This window comes from Protopterus annectens, chromosome 7.part0 (genome assembly GCF_019279795.1).
Source record: "Protopterus annectens isolate FY-2018-M chromosome 7.part0, PAN1.0, whole genome shotgun sequence".
Taxonomy (NCBI): domain Eukaryota; kingdom Metazoa; phylum Chordata; order Ceratodontiformes; family Protopteridae; genus Protopterus; species Protopterus annectens.
In genome coordinates this window covers 79,978,641-80,002,963 of record NC_056739.1, presented here as the reverse complement: position 1 = coordinate 80,002,963, position 24,323 = coordinate 79,978,641, and the positions used below count along the sequence as shown (strand labels likewise).

The following is a 24,323-nucleotide window of genomic DNA, read 5'->3' as shown; positions in this document are numbered from 1 at the left end:
ATTGGCTAAGTTTCTGGTGTCATTCAAAGGGGATCCACTGTCTGCCTGGAATGACGTGCTCAACAAGCCACGCTGCTTCGCTAGAGACTGCTTACACCTGTCGCCCTTAGGCTTTAGAATACTGGCCAAAGCCCTTGCCACCCCCATAGTGCCTTTTTTAGGCAAGGCTCAAAAGACAAACCACCGCCGTAAATAGCACAAGTAACAAAAAACTGAGGGTAATGCTACTCAATGCCAGAAGTCTAAACCTCAAAGTGCATGCACTCGAGGCACTCCTCAGTATGGAGAAAATCAATATATGTGCAGTAACAGAAACCTGGTTTAAGGTTTAAGGCTCCAGAGAGCACCCCAGCACTACCAGGCTTCAACCCGTACCATACATTTCGGCCACAGAACCCAAACCAAAATACAAAAGGCGGGGGCATATCCATAATAATCAATGATACCCACACCTCCAGGTTAGTGCACAGCACGATGCTAGAGATCATCCACGTGCAACTAACAATGGGTACAACTGCAATTCAAATTGTAGCTTACTACAGATCACCCACCATGTCCCAGGACCCCCATCCTGCATTTCTGGAAACACTAGGAAACATAAAGGTCCTACCAAACACCCTAATAGTGGGTGATTTCAGTTACCCAAACATTAACTGGGAGAACTACTCAAGTACGAATTCCCTTGCCCAACTTCTCCTAGAATTTATAAACTCAAACACCCTGGTTTTACTGGTCAACACTCCCACCAGAGGTGACAACATATTGGACCTGGTCATCACCAACATGGGCGACCGGTGTTCCACACCAGAAGTCAACCCCTCGCTGGTTAGATCTGACCATAAACAAATCACTTTGGATATCCATATTCCGCCCCACCCCCGGACAAGAAAACCAACATGAAAAACTTTTCAAAAGCAAACTTCACGTTACTTAAGACCGAGGTGGAAAGTTCAAAGCCCCCATGCTGAAGGATAACACTGTCCAAGCTGCAAAATCCTTTACTAATGCATTCTTCGGGCAGCTACAAGAATGCATGGATTGTGCCATCCCAAGAAAAACCAAGACTCACTCCTCCAAGAAAAGGAAACCAGTCTGGTGGACTCCTGCCATAAACAAGCTGTACAATAGCAGGAGGAAACTAGTATAGAAGAGTAAAATCCCAAGAAGGGAAGACATCCCTGATCAGTATCAGCAAGAAACTACACTCCCTCATAAAATCATCCAAGGCGAGCTTTGAAAAAAAAAATTGCCAAGGACTCCAAAGATAACCACAAGGCATTCTTTAGCTATGTCAAGAATCTAAGTGGCAATGCTCAGATCTGCTCGGAGGTAGTGCAGAATGGCACAAAATACACTGAACCGACCGATATTGCCAACATCCTGGCAGACAAGTTCAGTGCAAACTTCACCCCCCTCTCACCCCCAAAAAGGCCCATAACCATACCAGAAGAATGTAGAGTCCCTGAAATCACAGGTACTCAGGTTAAAACAGCCCTCTTCAAAGCCAAAAACACAGCATCAATGGGACCAGACTGAGTCCAAGGCTGCGTCCTACACGAGCTCAGACGAACTAACCCCTCATCTAAACATACTGTTCAAACTCAGCCTCTCCACAGGCAACATACCCATAGAGTGGCGCACAGCAACGGTTATTCCACTCCACAAAGGTGGAGCCACAACAGACCCTGGGATCTATCGCCTTATAAGCCTGACTAGCTTGATCTGCAAGGTTGTGGAGTGTATCATCATGGAACTCATTAACAGAGACATTGGGAACCTCCAAACACTGAACCCTACCCACTTTGGCTTTAAGGGCAGATCATGCCTCCTAAACCTGGTGGACTTCTTTGAGACAGTTACCAAGGCTATAGACGAGGGAAAGGTGGTACACACAGCCTACCTAAACCTTGCTAAGGCCTTCGACACCATTCCCCATTCTGGTATTATAGACAAGCTCACCAGCCTGAACATAAAACCTTTACGTCACAGACAGAACCCCATGGTGAGAGTTGCGGGAGCTAAGTCTGACTCTAAACCAGTTATAAGTGGCGTTCCCCAGGGCTCAGTCCTAGGACCCCTCCTGTTCAGCATATACTTTTCAGAGGTACAGGCAAGCACAGGAGGACTATGGCTGACCAAGTTTGCAGACTACTGCAAACTAGGGGCTATAATTGACTCAGACATCCTCCAAAAGAGTCTCACTGAGACTGATACCTGGTGTCAACATCATGGCCTCAAGCTAAATGCCAAAAAGTGCATAGGTCCTCCCCTTTGGAAAAAACAAAGTGCCCACAAACTACCACATAAGTGGTAGTCCCCTAAATACGGAAGATGTAATAAGGGATCTGGGGACCCAAGTAGACTGTAATCTCACCTTTGATAATCACATTGCCAAAGTGGTCAGATAATCCTTCTACGTGGCCCACCTAATCACAAAAGGGTTCACATCGAGATCAATAGAGGTCATTGTGCCCCTCTACTCATCACTCATCAGACCCATCATAGAGTACAACGCCCCGTTTGGGATGTACCTTGCAAGACACCTGCAACAGCTGGAAAGACCACAGAAGTACCTCACCAAGAGGATCACTGGCCTCAAACAGATGCCCTATGCAGCTCAACTGAAGAAATTCCAGTTGTATTATGTTGCATACCGCCTACTCAGAGGTGATCTCTGCCTGACATACAAGGCCATGTCCAACCCAGAATTAATGGACATGCTCCACCTAAAGAAAACCTTATCCCCTCGAGCCATACTCTCTAGGGATCTAAATATCACCACAACAATAAATATGACATGCTGGAGGGATAGATTCCTGTCCCAGAGACTTCCCATGCTTTGGAACAAGATCCCAATCTACATTAGGCAGAGCTCCTCGCTAACACTCTTCAAAAGAAACCTTGACGAGTGGATGGGAAACAAAGTTTACCGTGGGGATTACTTCAGTGGCTCTGCTGGACAGAGGCACAAGGAACTAATCTAAGGGGGCGGCGAAAGTCAACACATTCTGGCTAGGCTTACAAATGCCTTCGGGCAGACAGCCTAGTACCCACCTATGGATTGTCAACTGGCTCACACATGGGACACAGATAATCAAAATAGAGGAAGTTACTTACACAAAAAGACCAATCATCAGTGGAGTCCCCCAGGGCTCTTTGCTGGGATCTCTGCTGTTTGGCATCTGCTTTTCTGAAGTAAAAGCAAGCATGAAAGGGCTCTGGCTAAGACCTAAAGGACCAATCACAATACCAGTAGATTGCCAGGCACCCAGTATTACTGCTGCACAGGTTAAAACAGCACTGTCCAAGGCCAAGAATGCAGCTTCTATGGGACCTGACAATATCCCTGGCTATGTTCTACATCAACTGCAGAGTGAACTGGCACCTCACATGTGCCCCATTCAATCACAGCCTCACCTCAGGCTTTGCCCCTACTGAATGGCACACTGCTACAGTCATCCCTCTCCACAAAGGAGGAGCGACAACAGACCGTGGGAACTATTGCCCCATTAACCTGATGAGCCTGATATGCAAAGCTATGGAATGCATCATCATGGACCTAATAAACAAGGATATAGGGAATCGCCTAACTCTGGATCCCACACAGTTTGGTTTTGTGAAAGGTACCAGGAACAGGAACAGCTCACCAAGTCCGAACTAAGTCAAAGTAGAAGTGATGTAAATCTTTAGGAGACCCAAAATGTGTCTGTAAACCAACTTGCATAAAATGAAGTACCGGACCAAACGGTGTTGGTAAGTCCTAGCTGCGTGATGCAAAGTTTTCTTCAGTGAAGATGAAAATGCTCACCAGGTAGTTCCACCACAAAACTTTTATTAACAAGACAAATCTCCAGGGGAAGAGAAGGGAATGTTTGTCTTGTTAATAAAAGTTTTGTGGTGGAACTACCTGGTGAGCATTTTCATCTTCACTGAAGAAAACTTTGCATCACGCAGCTAGGACTTACCAACACCGTTTGGTCCGGTACTTCATTTTATGCAAGTTGGTTTACAGACACATTTTGGGTCTCCTAAAGATTTACATCACTTCTACTTTGACTTAGTTCGGACTTGGTGAGCTGTTCCTGTTCCTGATTTCTTTGCTTACATCCGTTTCTTTGCTTACATCCGCTTCGTTGGTGTTTTGTGAAAGGTAGATCATGCCTGCTCAACTTGGTCAACTTCTTTGAGTCAGTCACCAGAGCTGTGGATGAAGGCAAGGTGGTTCATACAACCTACCTTGATCTGGCCAAGGCTTTTGATACCATTCCCCACTCAGGAATCCTAGAAAAACTCACTAAGCTAGGCATCAACCCCTATACCACTAGGTGGGTTGCAAACTGGCTCACAGAACCCACAGTGTGAAAGTAGCTGACTCCAAGTCAGACTGCCGACTAGTCATGAGTGGAGTCTCACAGGGTTCGGTCCTGGGTCCTCTCCTGTTTGGTATCTACTTCTCTGAAGTCCAAGCCAACGCAAAGGGACTCTGGCTGACAAAGTTCGCAGACAGTTGCAAGTTGGGAGCTATTATTAACTCCCCAAGTGATGTTGACATCCTGCATAATCGCCTCACTGAGACTAATGACTGGTGTCAGAACCATGGCCTTAAGCTCAGTGCCAAAAAATGTATCATCCCTTTGGGAAAAACCCGGTTCCCATGAATTACCTCATTGATGGTAGTCCACTGAACACAGAAGCCATTATAAGAGATCTGGGAACACAGGTTGACAGCAACATCTCTTTTGATCACCACATTGCCACTGTGGTCAGAAAGTCCTATGTGGCACATCATTACTAAGGGTTTTGCATTCAGAAAGAAAGAGGTCATAGTCTCCCTCTACTCTTCCTCATTAGGCCAGTCATCGAGTACAGTGTCCCATTTGGCATGTACCTCACTAGACACCTGCAACAACTGGAGAGGCCGCAAAAGAACCTCACAAAGAGGATCCTAGGCCTTAAATACTTGTCCTATATGGACAGACTCAAAAAACTCAACTATTCTTTTCTCATATCGCCTACATAGAGGCGATCTCTGCTTGACTTACAAAGCCATGTTTGACCCAGCTCTTTTAGAAATGCTACATCTAAAGAAATCCCAATCCCTCCGCACCACATGCTCTAGAGACCTCAGCCTCATTACCACAATTAACAGAACATGCTGGAGGAAAAGGTTCATAACCCAGAAGACTGCCCATGCTATGGAATAGACTTCCTATACATGTTAAGCAGAGCACCTCGCTGACCGTTTTCAAGAGAAATCTTGATGAGTGGATGGAAAACAGAAAATTCACCCCGGGAATAACTCCAGTGGCTTTACTCGACCGAGGCACTGGGAACTAAGGTTGGGTAGCACTATGCCAGGGTAATCCTATGGCTAGATTTGTAAAGGTCCCAGGGCCATTAGCCTAGTACACACCTATGAGCCTATGACTGCAAGCTAGGAGCAGTGATTAAATCCCCAGATGATTTAGCCATCCATCTGGAAGGTTTGTCTCAAATAACTGGTGTCAAAATCATGGTCTGAAACAAAATGCCAAAAAATGCATTATTCTATCCTTTGGGAAGTCATCTACCCCAGGGAACTACTACATTGACAATATGGCCCTAAGAGTTGATCCAGTTGTTTGTGATTTGGAAGCATATGTGGGCAGTGATCTAACTTTTGACCAGCATTGTCTATTGTTCTAAGAAAGTTCTTCTGTATTGCAAAGCTTATAAACAAAGGTATTGTGTCTAGACCTAGGGATGTCATTGTCCGATTTACTTGGTCCTCATTATGCTTGTCATTAAATATAATGCCCCTTTTGACATGTATCTGTCCGGACACATGCAGCAATTGAAACACCCACAGAGATATTTACAAAAAAGGATACATGGCCTAAACAACATGTCCTACATGGAATGACTCAAAGCCCCCTTTGATGGTTAAACTCTCTTTGGTCCCAGCGTGAAAGAGACATTGACCTGCAGTGAACAGCAAGGGAAGATGTCGGCTGTTGGGATCTGATTTTCTGCCCCTCAAAGGTCCTTTTCTAAGACCCAGAAGGGGAATAAGAAAATGTGGTTTTGGAAGGTGCAGTCTTTCTTCCAGGATGTTCAGGATGATTCCTCTTTCAGGGGATGGGGAAGAGATTTCAGTGGCAGACATCGCCCCAGGGCCAGAGGAGGCCTGCAGAATCAAGGTTCCAGGGAGCCATTCCTTGATAACCTTTTCAGTGTCTCTGAGACGTTGCCCGACTGTCTTTCCCTGGAGGCAATCTGGGGTCAGTTATCTTTGCAGTCTCTAGTCTGGGCAAGTGTTACAAACGATCAGTGGGTGCTAAGTTATATCCAGGGGCTATTGCATTCTCTTTTCAGAAGTCCCCCCTAAAACCAGTACTCTTCGGACGTGCCACCCAGTAAGAAAGAGTTGGCCCGACAGGAGGTTGCGAACCTTCTTCGAAAAAAAGCTCTCCAAGAAGTCCCCACTGGGCAGAGAGGATACGGAACTTATTCCCACTTCTTTTTAGTTTCAAAGAGAACAGGGGACCTACTTCCTATTCTGGACCTCAGTCGTATGAACGTGTTTGTACAGAAGTCGAAGTTTCGGATGGCCACTGTGCAGTCGCTTGTGCTCCTTTTGCACAGCAATGACTGGATGTGATCAGTGGACCTTCAGGGCGCGTACTACCATATAAAGATGGTTTGATGGTCCAGGAGGTTTCTCCGCTTTCGCCTGGGAGCCGATCACTTTCAGATCAGGGCCCTGCCCTTTGGCCTCACCTCAGCCCCCCCTGGGTGTTCACCAAATGCATGGCAGTGGTGGAAGCTCTTCTCCGGCTGCAGGGAATCCAGGTGTTTCCCCATTTGGACGATTGGCTCCTAACGGCCTCTACAAAGCATCAACTGTTTGACAACATTCATACCTTACTTTCCCTGTTCCATCAGTTGGGAATTATGGTGAACATGGCCAAGTCTTCCCTGATTCTTACCCAACGTCTGGAGTTCATAGGCACTCTGTTGGATACCACCATGCAGATCACAGCCCTTCTCTGATTTGCGCCTAGGTTCAAGTTCTGCTGAAGCAAGCATGTCCTCAAGGCTCTAGGGTCCATGGCGCCTGCTATTTACTTCCGAAGGCTCAGTACCACAATAGGGTTCTTCAGTGGACCTCTGCAGTTCAGTGGTCAGCGTTACTGCATTCCTTGTCATTCATCGTTCGTCTCACCCCAGTGTATCGAAAGCATCTTCTGTGGTGGATTCGCTCACCTGACCTTCTGGTGGGCAGGTCGTTTTCTCCATCAGTTCCCACAGCCATGGTGACCTCGAATGCTTCTGTACTAGGGTGGGGGTGGGGGGGCATTTCCAGGGAAGGACGGTCCAAGGGACGTGGTCGCCGTCAGAGACCAAACTGCACATCAGTGTTCTGGAGATGAGAGCAGTCCTTCTGTTGTTGCAAGCATTTCAGGATTGCCTACCTCAGGGAACGATTGCAGTTCTGTTGAACAAAATGGCGGTTGTTTGGTATATAAACAAGCAAGGGGGCACATGTTCTTATCTGCTTTATCGCAAGGCCATGAGGGTTTGGGAATGGGTGAAGTCCATGAGCAGCTTTCTCATTGCAACGCACATTCCTGGAGCATCCAACGTGTTGGTGGACAAATTGAGCAGGGCTATTCTGACCCTTCACGAGTGGTCCCTGAATCCAGTGGTGGCCCAATAAGTTTTCCGTCGGTGGGGATATCTGAGCTGAGATCTGTTTGCATCTGCTCTCAACCACAAATGCAGAAATTTCTTTGCATTGATCCCCCCAGAGATGTGCTCACTCACAATTAGCCTACAGGTCTCCTGTATGCCTTTCCACTTTTGCCTTTAATTCCCAGAGTACTTCAGAAAGCCACACACCTCAAGAGACGATTGATCCTCATTGCCCCCTTCTAGCCTCGGAACATGTGGTTCCCCCTTCTACGGTCTCACTTGAGGCACCCACCCTGGGTGCTTGATCCAACTCTGGATCTTATATCTCCTCCGTCTCTTCTGCCCCCGAATCTTCAGACCCTGTGTCCGACAGCGTGGTATGTCCACTTCCAGTGATTTTAGCCAAGTCCAGGCTAGCCTCACCCGTAAAGGATATTATCCTTGCTTCCCAGAGGTCTTCCACTAGGAAGATTTATAACAGTAATGGAAGAGATTTGCTATTTGGGCAAAGAATAAGAATCTGGATCCCTTTTCGGCTTCCATTCCTGAGATCCTTCTCTTCTTGACTTCTCTGCTTAAGGAAAGGGCCAGTTTCTCCACGATTAAGGTTCAGTTGGCAGCAATTTCAAATTTTCATCTTGGTGATGATTCGGGTCTATATCATATGTTTGAAGTTTTACTTCGAACATTAAAATATCGAATTTAAATGTTTGAAATTATAAAACTTCGAACATATAAAAAAAAAAAGGCTGTAGGGAGGGGGGGGGTCCCCCTGCACCCCCACCCCCCCACTCGGCTGTAGGGAGGGGGTCCCCCTGCACCCCCACTCTTTAAATAACCAACTCTGAGACTGCACTACAGTGCAAGAGTGGGGGGTGTAGGGTACATGGGGGCTTGCCCCCCCCTGCCTACACTAGTCTAAGTTCCGTTTGTTTTTGTTTTTTTTATTATATGTTCAATGTTTGAAACTTCGAACATTTAAATTTGATTATTTAATATTTGAAGGTTTCAAACTTCGAACATATAATATAGACCTGATGATTCTACCTTTTCTTCCCGTCTTTGCAAGGCCTTTTTAAAAGGTGTTTTTCTTTTCCGACCTGTAAAGCATCCATCTCCTCCGTGGGATTTGGCTTTGGTGCTGCAGGCATTAACAAAACCACCCTTTGAACCAGTGGCATCTTGTGATATCAAAGTACTTTCATAGAATACTGCTCTTTTGGTGGCAGTTGACTTCAGCGAAGAGAGAGTTGCAAGTTGCAAGCTTTTACAATTAAGCTGCCCTACTTAATCTTTCATAAGGACGGAGTGTCTCTGAAACCAGATCCATCTTTTATGCCCAAAGTGGCTTCAACAGCTAATCTTAATGAATGTATTCATCTGCCAGTATTTTTCTCGAACCATGCCAATAAAGGGGAATATATCTTGCACACCTTGGATGTTCATCGTTAATTTCATTTCTATCTCCATAGGACTAAGGAATTTTGATGTTCAGACCAGTTGTCTGTAGCCTTTTCTATGAATAGAAAGGGTAGAGGAATTTCAAAAGTCACTGTCTCCCGCTGGATTTCGCTATGTATTTCCTTCATTTACTCTTCAGAAGGTGTTCCTTTATCTGTGCCAGTAAAGGCTCATTCCACAAGGGTGGTGTCTACCTCAACTGCGTTTGCAGTCGGTCAGTCCTTGGATGACATTTGTATAGCAGCAACATGGTCTATAGCAACAACATGGTCTTCTCATCACACATTCATCTCCCACTATAAGTTGGATTTGCTTTCTAGAGGAAGGGCTTCCTTTGGTTCCACAGTTCTTCGGCATGTCCTTCCTTGAGGCCTCACAGGATTTAGGTAGCTGGGGACTCTGACCATAATGTGAGGAATGGTGACTAACATAACATCAGATTTATAGTTATGTACGTACCATAACTTGGCATCTGTGTTATCTGTAGTCACCATTCATCATGGTCCCACCCTCCAGCCCCCTTCCTGAGAGATTAGCTGGATTATGGTGGTCCTGTATTGCTGTTAGTTGTCTTTGGTCTGTCTTCCTTCCTTATGCAAACTCGATCTGAGGGGTTAGAGGGCAGCAGAGCATCATGGGAGGGGAAGAGCTTGAGCTAAGCTGTTTGTCTGTGTATGCTGGCTCAGATCCGATATCGGATCCTAGACCCTAATGTGATGAATGGTGACTACAGATAACACAGATGCCAAGTTATGGTAAGTACATAACTACAATTTAGACCATTGATCTTTTCCCCCTGATCCCTCTGGCGTTTCCCATACAACTCCTATAGACTGAGGGTTAGCCATGTCCTCTGCAGCTGTTGTGGTCCCCTTAGTGAGCAAAGGGGAGAAACTTTTGTTAGTATTGAAAGAAGGGGCAAGGAAGGTGCCCTTGCTTACCCAGAATGTTGTGCTCATCCCTAGGGAAGCTGCTGTTACCATTAAAAATCCTGTTTGCCCTAATTTTCCTGTCAAAAAGAAAAGTTAAACATATTGTTTGTTCCAGTTTCACTGGATGGGAGTAATTTAAGTTTGGCTTAGGGTCTTGTCCAGGTTACTGACCCCTCTTATCACGTGGTTTCGGGTAAGAGAAAACCAGATTCCTCTTTTCCTGAAGAGATTCATGAAATTGAATCTAGAGAGGAATATGATGTGACAGATACAGGATTTTCTCCCCAGAATTGTGATTCAGACTCTGAGGAGGTCACGTTATCTGAATATCCCTGTCAATGATTCTTTCTTCTGAGACTGTTTCCAGAATGTGCCAGTTTTTTTCAGTAGGAGAACCCTAAGGTTTCTCAGTCCCTCAGAAAATGCTATGAAATGTTACTTATGGAATTCCCAGAACCTAATCCCACCCCCGTACTACCAGAATCGGGAGTTGTGTTTGTCACAGCCTGTGGTTTCTCTGACAGCTAGCCTACTGCACCTAAGAAAGCAGATAGAATGTACAAAATACTCCATCTTTCAAATTTCTATACACTCATCCCAGGCCTGACCCAGCAGCTGTAGCTTTAGTCAATCCAGCTGCTGCCAAGCATCCCAAGTCTAATTATCCCCCTTCTGGCAAGGATGGTAAAATTGATCATTTTGGGAAAAAGTGTATCCTGCAACTTTAGGTTTTAGAATCGTCAGGCTTATACGTTGCTGCATTCTGACTAACTAACTGTGAACGTTTAAGGAATGTTCATCATATTGATCACTGCTGCAATGTCAGAATGTTGTACCCATCCCTAGCTTGTGCTGCCATTAGTAACATGGTTGGCCCCATTTTTTCCTGTCTGAAAGAAGCAGAAAACCAAGCATCTGTCTACTTCTCCTCAAATTTTCTTAGACAGGAATAGTCTACTATGTTTGGCTCAGGGTTTAATTCAGACTATTGTTCCTTCTTGTAAAGTAGTTTCTGGGGAGAAAAGAGGTTTACCTCTTTTCCTGAAGAGATTCAAGATGCCAAATCTGAACAGCAAGATGAAGGGACAAATACAAGGTTTTCTCCTCAGATTTCTGATTCGGACTCTGAGGTGAGATCAATTTCTGATTGTCCACGTGGAGGGATTTTCTTTCTCTGAGACTGTTTCTAGAATTTGCCAGTCTTTTTGGTAAGAGAAAACTGATATTTCTTAGTCCCTCAGAAAATACTAGTGAGTTGTTACAGAAGGAATTTCCAAAACTTATACCCACTCCTCCTGTTCTGTCTGCTTTAGAGGCTGTGTGTTACTGCCTGCAGTTTTCCTGATAATCAGCCAGCTGCCCATAAAAAGGCTGATAGGATGTATTAAGTTCTTTACTCTTTAAAATTTGTACACACTTCCCAAACCTGCCTGGCAGCTATAGTTTTAGTTTATCTCACTGCTGCTAAACACTTAGTTAATTTAAATCCTGCTGCTGTTTCTGACAAGTATAGGAAATTGTAAGTACTTGGGAAAAGTGCATATTTGTGCAATTCTGACTTTCAGAATTTTGATTCATCAGGTTCATATGTTGGTTTGTTCTGACTAATTGTGAAAGTATGAAGAATGGTTTATACGCAGTTTCTTACTGTTAGGAAAATCTGCTTTAAATTTACTTTTTTCTGTTCAGTTCCCTGTGTGTAAGACTTTATTGCTATTTCCAGGGCTATGGCCACTGGTACTATTTTGAGGAGATTTGCATGACTGCATTTTCAGAACCTCTCAGATGATAAAAATGTGATTTAAATTCTCCTTTGTACAGAGGTTTAGTTTTTGGCCCTTCTGCTGCAGATGTGACTAAAAAGTATGATGAAAGGGCAAGCTGATCCAGGGAATCTGTAATATTCTTAGCCCTCCTTTTCCAGTTTTCTAAGGGATTCTTTAACTCTTCATTCAGTTTTGGCAAAAAACAGAATAACTAGGCTCAACAAAATACAGGTAATAAACATTTAAGATAAATGGCAAGATGGTTCCAAAATAAGCCTCAAACCTTCCAAAACCAAGGACAGTCCAACAAGACTGAATCACTATTCAGAAGACTTTATGACCCGTACCACCCTGGCCCCTTTTTTCTTCCAGAGTGTTTGAATCTCCATGTGACAAAGGGAAATACTGCCAGCCCAGCTAGCTGGGATTTTGTAAATAATTAGTCATTTGAGTATTATCATGATTTGTGTAGAAGTGTAACAAAAGGGAGATACTGCCAGCACAGCTGTCTGGAATTTTGTAAATGGTTATATGTCATTTGTGAATATCAATGTGATTCATATGCTTGTGTTACAATGGATTAGAACTGTATGTCATATAAGATGGTTTGTACAGACGTGTGCTGAAGAGATATGTTGTAGAGTACTCAGCTTAAAGCTGTATCCACAGTGTACCCTACTGGAAAAGAACAGAAATGTATATAAAGTATTGTAACTGTGTAAATGTATATTTTCACATTGGGAACTGGCACATAGAAGGTTAACTTGCAAAACTTAAGAAAAATATTTGAAATGATTTTATAACTGAGCCATAAAATATGGTTTCAGTGTAACAGGAGACTTAATGTCTAAAACTAGAAGTTTTTTGTATTGTCTTTAAATGTGGAGAAATGTAAATTATTTTACGACTTCCACCATTTGCCTTAAATCTAAGATAAGTGCTTGTCTGTGTTTTCACAGGTTGATGCTAAGTGCTACCAGCTGCAGTGGGGGTCTTCACGTGGGATAGTCAGATAAGAAATTATGTCTTACTGCAAGTATCCCAGCAGTAATATTTGAAATATTAATTTAATAAAACTCGGAGAGACTGTGCAGTTTGTATTTTGTCTTTGACATGACAACATCAGCTGGAAAACCCACTTACTGCATCTGTCTTGCCTTGCTATGAGTAGGTCTAGGGTACAGTATTTCTCTTAGATACAGTTAGAAATATAGTGAAGTATAGCTTAGATGTTTTCTTTATTTGAGTCTGTCCTGCAATGTTGTTTGAATTATTTCCTGTGATTTTGAATTCTGAAGTTACTGTGATCATTTGCTGAGTATTTTCTTGTTCTTTTATTATTTATTATTAAACATATTTAAACCTTTCAATTGTGGCTGGTCTGTCTAGAGATATTTAAGCTCTTAGCATACTTGCATATCTGTTTGGTGACACTGTGCAGGCCACTCCTAATAGTCTTGCTTTTGGTCAAACAACCATTTGGATTAATAGTAACATTACACTGTAAGATTGGACACTCTGTTAAGGGCCTTCAAGTAGCTGATAAGGAGTGGCTGGTGGCAGTCAAAACTACTGTTTATAGTCTGGGCAGGAGGAGGCATAGCTAGTAAACCTCTGCCCGCCTTTACTGGGTGTGTGTGTATAAATCAGTTCTCAGAGTGTGTGCGTCAGCTACTTGGGCAGGGACACGAAGTACATGTTGGATAGAGAGGGTGCTGGAGGTCTTGGCTTGGCCACTCAGCTGAGATCTCAACTCTATAGCTGTGCCAGTGGGGTGTCTTATTTGGGGGATCTGGAGAAAGAGGGAGAAACCAGCCCCAGACTGACTGTGATCTCTGTGTGCTCTTAAAGGAAATTGCACTTTACTGTGTGAGTATTTGTCATCCTCCCAGTGCGCATGTCCCCCATTGTTGCCAGTGGTGAGAATTGAGGCTGCTTGATTACTGGGCCAGTGGTGGGGCGTCACATACTTGTCATCCTCCCAGTGTGTACGTCCTCCATTGTTGCCAGTTGTGAGGATTTGAGGCACCTTGATTACCGGGCCAGTGGTGCAGCTTCCCATATTAATTGGTCGGCAGAGGTGGGATATCCACATATTAGGATTCAGTGGTGTGGATATTGAATTCCTGTAGCCTGTAAACAGTGGTCACTAAGGAAGGCATGTGTACTGTCAATCAGCCACACAGTGAACATTCAGGGTTTCATATCACAATAGTTTTATTTATTTTTTGTTAGCTTAGTTGGTCAGGGAGAGCAGGCAAGGATGTCAGCAGAGGAGTATGGCAAGCTGACAAGGAGCCAGTTGGCTGACATTTGCCAGGCCAAATGACTGGTGCATGCCAACCTCACTAAAGCAGAAAGATTGCAGCCGTGGTCACAACTACATCACAGACCAGCAACCAGGAGGACAGTCAGACTGGCCTTGGGAATGTACAACTCTCAGAAAATGGGCAGTTCAACCTTTCCACAGAGGACTTAAAAATCCATCTGGAGTTAGAGACCTGAAGTGGTGGCCAAACGTTTGGAAATAGAATTAGCAGAGAGACACTGGCAGGAGAAATAAATGGAATTAGAAGCAGCAGACAGATTGAGTCGTCTGGAAGCTGACGAGAATGAGAGGCAGAGGCAACATGAAAAGGAGATGCTGACTCTTCGCCAGGGTCATGGAGGTAATGGGGAAGGGAGTAACCGAACCCCCAGAAGCAACAAAGGTCAGTAAATTTCTTCCACAATTTACAGAGGGGGATAATTTTGATAGTTTCATTCATATAGAGTATGTAAAGAGTATAATGTTGACCAAGGGCTCTGTGTATGGTTCCTGACCCCCTTACTCCATGGTAAAGCTGTAACTGCTATTTCTAAATTGTCTGATACTGACTGCTTATTTTATAATATTGTTAAAAATTGTCTGTTAAAGTGCTTTAAGTTATCAACTGAAGCTTATAGAAAAAAGTTTCATGAGCGTAGACGCAAGGCAGATGAACGTGTGTGTGAATATATTGTTGAGTTAAGCACCTTCATAGATCGGTGAGTGGATGTCAGGTCACCACTTTTGAAGGAGTGGCAGACTTTTGGTGAGGGAACAAGCCCTTAGCACTTTGCCTGAGGACATGAGAATCTGGTTAGCGGATAGAGAATGTAACACAGCAGATGAGTTGGGGAAAAGGGGTGACCTATACTTAGCAAGTAGGGCATCACTGCACAGGAAAGGGATACCCAGTGCTGCTCATGGGTCTAAGGGAGCCCATGGTGGGCAGCCTAGACCACCCCAACAGAGTTTGCCAGTAGCAGGGAAGCCACTAGTCCAGGTATACGTCCAGGACCAAGGATTAAATGTTTTAAATGCAACCAGTGGGGCCATGTTGCATATAGATGTCCACAGAGGCAAGGTAGGGAACAAAGGGTGGGAGAGTCAGTAAGTAGGAATGACTGAGTGCCAGCAGTGAGATGTGTGGAGACGACAAGGGTACCAAACTACCACAAGAGGTTATATCCTATCTTGGTAAATGGGAAAGACGCCACTGCTAAGAGACTCAGCCTCTGACCTAACCATTGTGAAGCCTGCAATGGTTAAAGAGGAGCAGTACCTGTTATGGAAGTCTACTCCATTCAGAGCTTTGGGAGGGACCCTATTCCAAATACCTTTGGCTAGGGTTCACCTTGACTGGGAGGGTGGAAAAGGAAGCAAACAAGTAGGTGTGTTTGAGGATATCCCTGCAGATGTCATGTTAGGGATTGATTTTGGTAATACAGTACTTTGTGTGCATGCAGTGACAAGTAGTCAGGCTTGGTGACAAGCATGTGGGTCTGGTAGCCTGGGGGAGACCCAGACAGACTGCAGACTTGAATCCAGGACTGGTGTGGTTGTTACTTCAGAGGGGGAGCTACCCGTAGCAGTGAGACTGAAGGTGAGCCACAGCTGCTCTTGGGTAGTGATGTTCTCTTAGAGTGACTGCAAGGGCAGAGGTGAGTAGTAGTACCCAGGCTTGACAGTAAGGCACCACTGTCAGAGAGGATACCAGACTTCCTGTGGAAGGGGAGCCAGGAAGGGTTACAGAGAGAGTTGAGACAGACTCAGCTGTCAGACCCTACATTACAAGGCCTGAGGCAGATAGCTAGTGAGGCACTTGATTCTCAAGGGAAGGCAAGGTTGGGGACAAGGTGAAAGCTCCTTTGATGCCTTTGCCTGTGATTGAGGAGCCATTTCAGAGGGTAGCTATGGATATTGTGGGGCCCCTGAGTACCCAAAGTTCCACAGGGAAAAAGTATATCCTAGTGGTAGTAGATTATGCTACCAGATACCTTGAGGCGGTGGCTCTGTCCTCCATTGAGGCAGAAAAGGTGGCAAATGCTTTGTTATAGATTTTTAGCAGGGTAAAAGAAATACTGACAGAGGTGCCAATTTTGTCAGACTGGCTTGTCTGTGGAAGTACTGTGGGATGAAGCACCTAAAGACTATCCCTACCATCCCCAGACTAATGGTGTGGTTGAGAAGTTAAACTCTGCACTTAAAACCATGCTACGGGCATTTGCAGACCAGTTTAAGAGGGAGTGGGACAAATATCTGCCCCATCTGTTTGTTTACAGAGAGGTTCTCCAGGAATCCACAGGTTTTTCTCCCTTTAAGTTGCTGTATGGGCATAGGGTGAGGGGACCTCTAGATTTAATTCCAGATGAGTTGGAAGGTGAGGGTGAACCTCACAAAGGATTCTGTTGTGGCATATGTCCTAAACCTCAGGACAAGGCTCAGGGAAGTCGTGGGCTTGGCCCAGGTGAACCTGGCAGAAGCCCAACACCGGAAAAAGGTCTGGTATGGCAGGAATGCTCGAGCTAGAGAGTATGCTGTGTGATAGCAGGTTATGGTTCTCATTCCTGTCAGACACAAGAAGTTGCAGGCAGCTTGTGAGGGACTCTTCAAATTGGTAAGGAAGGTCAGTGATGTTAACTACATGGTAGAACTGCTGGGCAAGGGCACAAACTGCACCATGGTAACATGATGAAACCTTACCATGATAGGGAGGCCTTGGTGCAAAGTATTTGCAGTACAAGGCAGGAGGAGTCTGAGGGGGATTTATGGCTACAGGGAGCCAACCATCCAAATTACTATGGTGGCGTGTAGGGTTACAGGCATATGATAGGACAGTGCAGCACTGCACTAGGGTCAGTAATGCCAAAGCAGTTGGGATCTCAACTCTGGGTAGGGGGTAGTGTATTCCCAGATAGGCTCACCCTGTCAAGCTATGTTTCTCAAGGGTCACTTGAAAAACTAGCTTGAGTTTTCGGGGGGGGGGGGGATTTTGTAAATTATGTAATTTGTGAATATTAATATGATTTATATAGAAGTGTGACAGAGGGGAGATACTGCCAGCATAGCTGTCTGGAATTTTGCAAATGGTTGTGTACTTGTCATCCTCCCAGTGTGTACATCCCCCACTGTTGCTAGTGGTGAGGATTGAGGTTCTTTGATTACTGGATCAGTGGTGGGGTGTCGCACTCCATTTTTCTCTTTTGCAACAGATAGTTTCAGACAAATGGGTTCTTAAGATCATTCATCAAGGTTACAGATGGCAGTAGGAAGAAACTCTTCCTTCCCGGGGGGGGGGGGGTGTTACTTCTCATCCTCCAGATCAGACTCTTGTATCCACTGGGTCTTCATCACATGCCATCCCAAAGAGTGATACAACCAGTTCCTCCTTCCCATTTGTGGAAGGGTTTTTATTCAACTATATTCTTAGTGCCAAAGAAAGAAAATGCTTAGAAATCCTTTCTGCATCGATTTTTCTTTCCTAAACCTGTTTGTGATGGTGCGCAGATTCAGAATGAAGTCACTTCATGACTGTTGCTTCTTCTTCCTCTTTCAAGTTTCGTGGTAACACTTGACTTGAAGATGCTTATCACAGCCTTATTCATCCAGACTTCAGATGTTTTTTAAGTTTATGTAGGTCTGGATCACCTTATCAGTTCTTTGCTTTACCCTTTGGACTATCCACTCCACCAAGAATGTTCACAGTGTCTAGTTCCAGTTCCAGCTCATTGCAGGCTAGAGGATATTCACGTTTTTCCATAATTAGACTTGCTTATCTTTGCAGAATCTTTTTCAAAGCGTCAGGAATCTCCTTCTTGGGTGAGAGATCTCTTACATAAGCTGTGATTCCAAGAGAACACTCAAAAGTCTTGACTCCTTCACGCAGGATTGTGTTCTTGGGATGTCAGTGGGATGCATCAGTTCAAAGAGCTTTTCTTCTGTAGGACACAACAGACCTATTTCTAAGGTATTCCACTAAAACTTTGACTGTGAGGGAATATCTCAGGATTTTTGGTCTCATGGGTTCTGTAACTCTTGATACCCTCTATCATTCTTGTGTGGTGTCTTGTCAGGGTTATCTGAAGCCTCTTTGGTCCCAGCGCCAACACCCTTTTCAGGGTGGAATTTGTCAGAAGACAAATCATTTGGTGAAGACAACAGATATCTTTAATTCCAGGTCTTCCCTTCTTCCTCCCTGTTCCAAAGCAGTCAGACACCTTAGACTTTGCTTGTAGAGCAGTTTCATAAGGGATTAATGTACAGGGTGTGTGGGACACCAAAGACAGATGCCTGTTCATAAATATCAGAGAAGCTTGCCCTGATCAAGGCACTCAACTCTTTGAATCATCTTTGGTCCTAGGGACATTTCCATGTTTGTTACACACAATATCGCAGTCATGTTGTACATCAACAAGCAGGGGAGGGAACTAGGTCATACCCACTTTGCAGACTAGCCATGATAGCTTGGCTTATAGTTTCACAGCTCGGTGTACTCCTTCTTTCTGAGCAAATTTCTGTGGCAGACAAGCTGAGCAGGACCCGGGCAGAACCTCACAAATGGAAAATAAATTGAGGGTCTTCACAATTTGCTCTGTTTGTAGGGAATTCCTCATGTAGACCTCTTTGCCTCCTCCCCGAGCAGTCAATTTGCAAGATTCTTTTCCATGCAAGGTATGGAAGACAGATGCTTTTTCTTTTCCCCGGACAGAAATTTTCCTGTATGCTTTTCCACCCTTTCCAGTAATATCAAGGGTATTTCTGAAGATTTAGAAGGAATGCCCAAGGTCCTTTTGGTGACTTCCTAGCGTGGTTCTCCCTTTGTTTGAAATTGGCCTGGGGCAATTGCCACAAGCTTCCTCACAGATTAGATATGATCACAGAACAACAGGGATATTTCATACACCCCGACAACAGTCAACTTCAGTTGACTGCCTGGATAATAGGGTGTTAATTCCTTTTTGGCACCTGTTTACTGAGGATGTGCAGTAGGTATTAAAGGAGGCAAGAAGGCCTGCTACTAGAAAATCATGTATTTGCAAATGAAAACGTTTTCTTGTTAGTGTCAACAACATAACCAGCAGCCATACAGGGCTAATTTGTCTGTGGTTTTACAGTATTTGTGTAAGTTACTGTCCTATTGCATTTATTATTCCTTTATCAAGTTCATTTATTGCCAATGGATCCTCCTCTTTCAGTTCGGCCTCACTTCAGAATTTTTTCGAAAGGGGTTTTCCATAAGAAGCCTCCATGCTTCTTTAGACAGAAGTGGTGAACTTCATGACACCCATGCAGATGGACAATACAGTTACAACTGCTGAATCCTACACAAATGCACTCTATAAGCACTTACACAAGTGCATGGATCATGCTATCCCAAACAGAACCAAGACGCTATCCTCCAAAAAAAGGAAGCCAATCTGGTAGTCCCCTGCCATAAACAAACTGTACAACAGAAGGAAGAAACTGTTGCAAAAGAGAGTAAAATCCCATGAGTGGAAGAGCTCCCTGGTCAGCCTCGGTAAGAAGCTGAGATCCCTTATAAGATCCTCCAAAGCTAGCTACGAAAACAAAATCGCCACTAAATCCAAGGGCAACCACAAAGCATTCTATAACTATGTCAAGAATCTAGATGGCAACACCCAGATCTGCCCTGAGTTACAGCACAAAGGCACGAAAATTACAGAGCCAACTGATATTGCCAACATCCTGGCAGATTGGTTCACTGGTAAAGGGCCCATATCTATACAGGAAGAATGCAGAGTCCCTGTAATCACAACTACGCAGGTTAAAGCTGCACTCTCTAAAGCCAGAAACACAGCATCCATGGGACCGGACAACATCCCAGGCTGTGTTTTACACGAACTTCAGAACGAACTGGCTCCCCACTTACGCACCATGTTCAATAATAGCCTCGCATCAGGCTTTGTGCCCACTGAATGGCGCACAGCAACAGTTATCCCACTCCACAAAGGGGGAGCCACCACTGATCCTGGGAACTATTGACCTATTAGCCTGACGAGCCTGGTCTGCAAGGCCATGGAACATATCATCATGGAACTCATAAACAAAGACATTGGTAATTGGATCCCACCCAGTTCAGGTTTGTGAAAGGCAGATCATGCCTCCTGAACCTGAATCGACTTCTTTTGAGGCAGTCCGCAAAGCCGTGGATGAGGGTAAGGTGGTTCACACAGCCTATCATGACCTCGCCAAGGCTCTGGAATTATAGCTAAACTCAGTAAACTAGGTATAAATCCCTACGTCACAAGATGGATTGCCAACTGGCTCACTGACAGAACCCACACTGTAACAGTTGCAGACTCCAAATCTGACCTCAAGGCAGTGACAAGTGGAGTGCCACAGGGTTCCTTCCTGGGACCTCTCTTGTTTGGTATCTACTTCTCTGAAGTACAGGCTAACACAGAAGGCCTCTGGCTGATGAATTTCGCAGATAACTGCAAACTAGGAGCCATAGTCAAGTCCCCAAATGATGTGGACATCCTACAGAAGGGCCTCATTGAGACCGATGCCTGGTGTCAGAGCCATGGCCTCAGGCTCAATGCCAAAAAGTGCAGTGTCATCCCCTTTGGTAAAAACTCTGTACCAATGAACTACCACATAGGCAGCAATCTACTTAACACCGAATGCGTGATAAGAGACCTTGGGACCCAGGTGGACAGTAGTCTCTCCTTTGATAGTCACATCGACACAGTAGTCAGGAAGTCCTTCTACGTGGCACACCTCATCATGAAAGGGTTCTCATCCAGGAAAAAAGAGGTCATTGTTCCCCTCTACTCTCACTCATCAGACCCTTTATAGAGTACAATGCCCCTTTTGGAATGTACCTCACAAGACATCTGCAGCAGCTGGAAAGGCCACAGAAGTACCTCACAAAGAGGATTACTGGCCTCAAACAAATGCCCTACACTGACCGCCTCAAAAAACTCCAGCTTTACTCCGTAGCATATCGCCTACTCCGAGGCGATCTCTGCCTAACATATAAAGCTATGTCAAACCCAGAGCTGTTGGGCATGCTACACGTAAAGAAATCCCAATCTCTCCAAGCTACACGCTCTAGGGACATAAACCTTGTCACCACAATAAACAGGACACGCTGGAAGGATAGATTCCTGTCCCAGAGACTTCCTATACTCTGGAACAAGCTACCCATCTATGTCAAGCAAAGTTCTTCATTAGCACTCTTCAAGAAAAATCTTGAGTGGATGGGAAATAGGAAATACACACCGGGGATCCCTTCTGTGTCTCTGCTGGACAGTGGCACAGGAAAATAACTTTCTTGGGTAGTGTAAGCTATGGTACTTTGCTGGCTAGGCTTATGTAGGCCCTTGGGCCGATAGCCTAGTGCCTACCTATGAACTTTAGAAAACTGGTGGCCGCTCCTTAAGATCTTAATTTTGTGTTGGAGAAGGTAACACTTGTTCCGGGTAATCTGTCTGACTTAAGATTCTTAACATAGAAGACAGTTTTACTGATTGCTGTGACCTCTGCAAGAAGGATATCTGAGTTGCAAGATCTTATGACAAGTCAAACTTATCTCATTTTCCATTGAGACAGGATTTCTTTGAAATCTTGAATCCTTCTTTTACACCTAAAGTGGTATCCAAGCTTTCTGGAAGCCAAACTATCCATCTCCCCCTTTTCTTTCTTGAATCTAAAAATGAGGGAGAAAACATATTCCATACCTTAGATGTCCATAGACAACTTGGGTTGTATCTTGACCGAACTAAATCTTCAAATATTTGGATCAATTATTTTGTGAAAGTAAGAAGGGACAACCTGTGTCAAAATAGACCATTTCCAAACAGTTATCTAAAGCTATTACCTTTTGTTATACTCGCCATAATAAAACTATTCCAGGCATGGTCAAGGCCCACTCTACCATGGTCTTGGCTTCATCTATAGATTTTTGGAAAGGGTTGGATTCTAGAAGTATTCTGGAAGCTGCTACTTGGTCCTCTGTACATGCTCCCACAAAGCACTGCAAGCTTGATTCCTTTTCTGTCTAGATCAAGCTTTGCTAGAACCATTCTCCAGGGGCTCATGGAGTCTGTATCCCTCCACCTCCCAAATGAAGTTAGCTAAGATAATCTACCCATACAGCTAAGACACTGCATCACTGAACAGTTGTGTAAGCTGAACCTATCATAACCGTAGATGTTCAGATGATCACTGCTGAAGTATCCCACTCCCTTCCTCCCTCCCCCTTGTTTCTTGCTGTGTTTTTTATGCTAGGGTATGGACATTTTTTTGTTCCTAGCATTGTCCTTTCAGGGCTCAACTTCCTCCTCTCTGCTGGCAAGAAAGCTCTGAAGGGCTTTATTCCCAAACTTGTCTTTTAGTCAGTTCAGCTTTAGCTGCGGCATGTGGAAGGTGCTCTGAAGCTTTCAAAGCAGGTTTGGCCGTTATATCCTTGGCAGAATATACCGCATATAGATAAGACTACTGCAGCAGTGATCACTCAGACATCAACTATTATGGTTAGTTCGACTTATGCAACTCTACTTTCTTTTAGGTGGGTACCTTAGGTAGAGCTCCTGTAGCAATACTGATATTTTGGTGTTTACTCACCGAGATCACTGATAATCCAGCCATATTTTCTAGTATTCAAACAGGTGTTGTGAGTTCAGCACTCGTTTCTCAGGTAATGCTGTATTAAGTAATTTGAATCATTCGTAAAAGCAGCACTGGCAAATTAAGTCTTTATTTTGTGCTGTTTTCAAACTGTTAATATACTGACTGCATGTCAGTTCAGAAGTAATTTAGCTAAGCCTGGACAGATTCCAGTGGGTAAGGATTTGAAAACATTTCTGTTTTGCCTTACTGAGAGAAGATTATTGTGCTCACTTCATAGGTAGGTACTAGGCTATTGGCCCTAGGGCCTATATAAGCCTAGCCAGAAAGGTACCCTGGCTTTTGCCACCCAAGAAAATTATAGAAGTATGTTTTTTGCTTTGTATAATCTCTTATGACTGAAGTCTTAATTGTGCTGGAGGAAGACAACTAAGCGTTAAAACTTTCATTTAGACCATGTGTGTTTCATTTGGATCCTCCACAAGGACATCAGTAATTCTGAACACTAAGAGATTTAATAAAACTAAACTATGGGACGAATTGAGGCTTTCAGAAGATTTAATAAAAGTAAAATATGGGAAGAATGAAGGCTTTCAAAGCTTTTGTGATGTATGGAAAAATAGCACACACTTGTAACAGCACGTCATCTCATGCCAGAGTGAGTGAGAAGGGAACCAAAAACTTTATAGACTGGCAGATGTCCCATATCCTTGGCAGGAATGTCCCATATGGCTACTGGAACAGTGATCTATTCAAACGTATACTGTTGTGGTAACGTAACTGGTACAACTTTGAGGCATGCTTGGCTTTAAACCCAGTTTTACCAGAAAACATCAAGGTGAGAATTGTTAATATTTTTTAAACATGGGCAGTGTTTGGTAAACCTGTGGAGAGCCTTTTCAGGATTAGGGAAAGAACAGCAAGTGTCCTACATTCATTCCCTGATGTAATAGGAATTTGCCAACACCAATGAGGCCTTTTTATAAATGCCATCCAACAGTCCATCAACTGTAAAGGAAGCAGCTGTATAACCCCCCCCCCCCAAAAAAAAAAGTATCAATAGTAGCAAATTTGTTGGTGGCAGGGGTGTATCGAGGGACAGAACATCTTATTCCAGAATAACCCCAGACATCAACTCAGCAGAAAGCTACACCAGAGAAATTCTTTGCCTTCTTGAATAAATAATAAGAATTGACAGTACCCACCTCAACTAAATATAATGGGAAGTTTAAAATCAAACAGTCCACCAGCATACGTTTTACAATAAAAGGGAAAAAAATCTTAGTGTTCAGCAGTTCTAGGGACTCTCAAACGAAGGAAGAAAATAGAAAACTGACTAAAAACTTAAGATTAATTATTATGAATACTTTGGGAGAGAAGCAAAGACAAACTACAAATAAATTCTTTGTTAGGGAACTGAAAACACCCAGCGTTTGTCAGAACCTATTCAAGATGACACCACCTACTCTGGCCCAGTAAACTCTGCCAACGTACTGGCTAAATAGTTCAGTGACACCTTTTCCTTGGAAATGACTATTCAAAGCCCATTTATTCCTGAATCCCTCTGTGAAGAAACTGAAAACACTGTCATCT

At 44.1% G+C, this 24,323-nt stretch overlaps 1 protein-coding gene across 1 annotated transcript in view; it reads right to left on the bottom strand.

Annotated features, from left to right (window-relative positions):
• The window catches only part of GPR37L1 (G protein-coupled receptor 37 like 1), a 194,400-nt gene that overhangs the window by 25,267 nt on the left and 144,810 nt on the right, over positions 1-24,323 (bottom strand). The window lies entirely within an intron of this gene.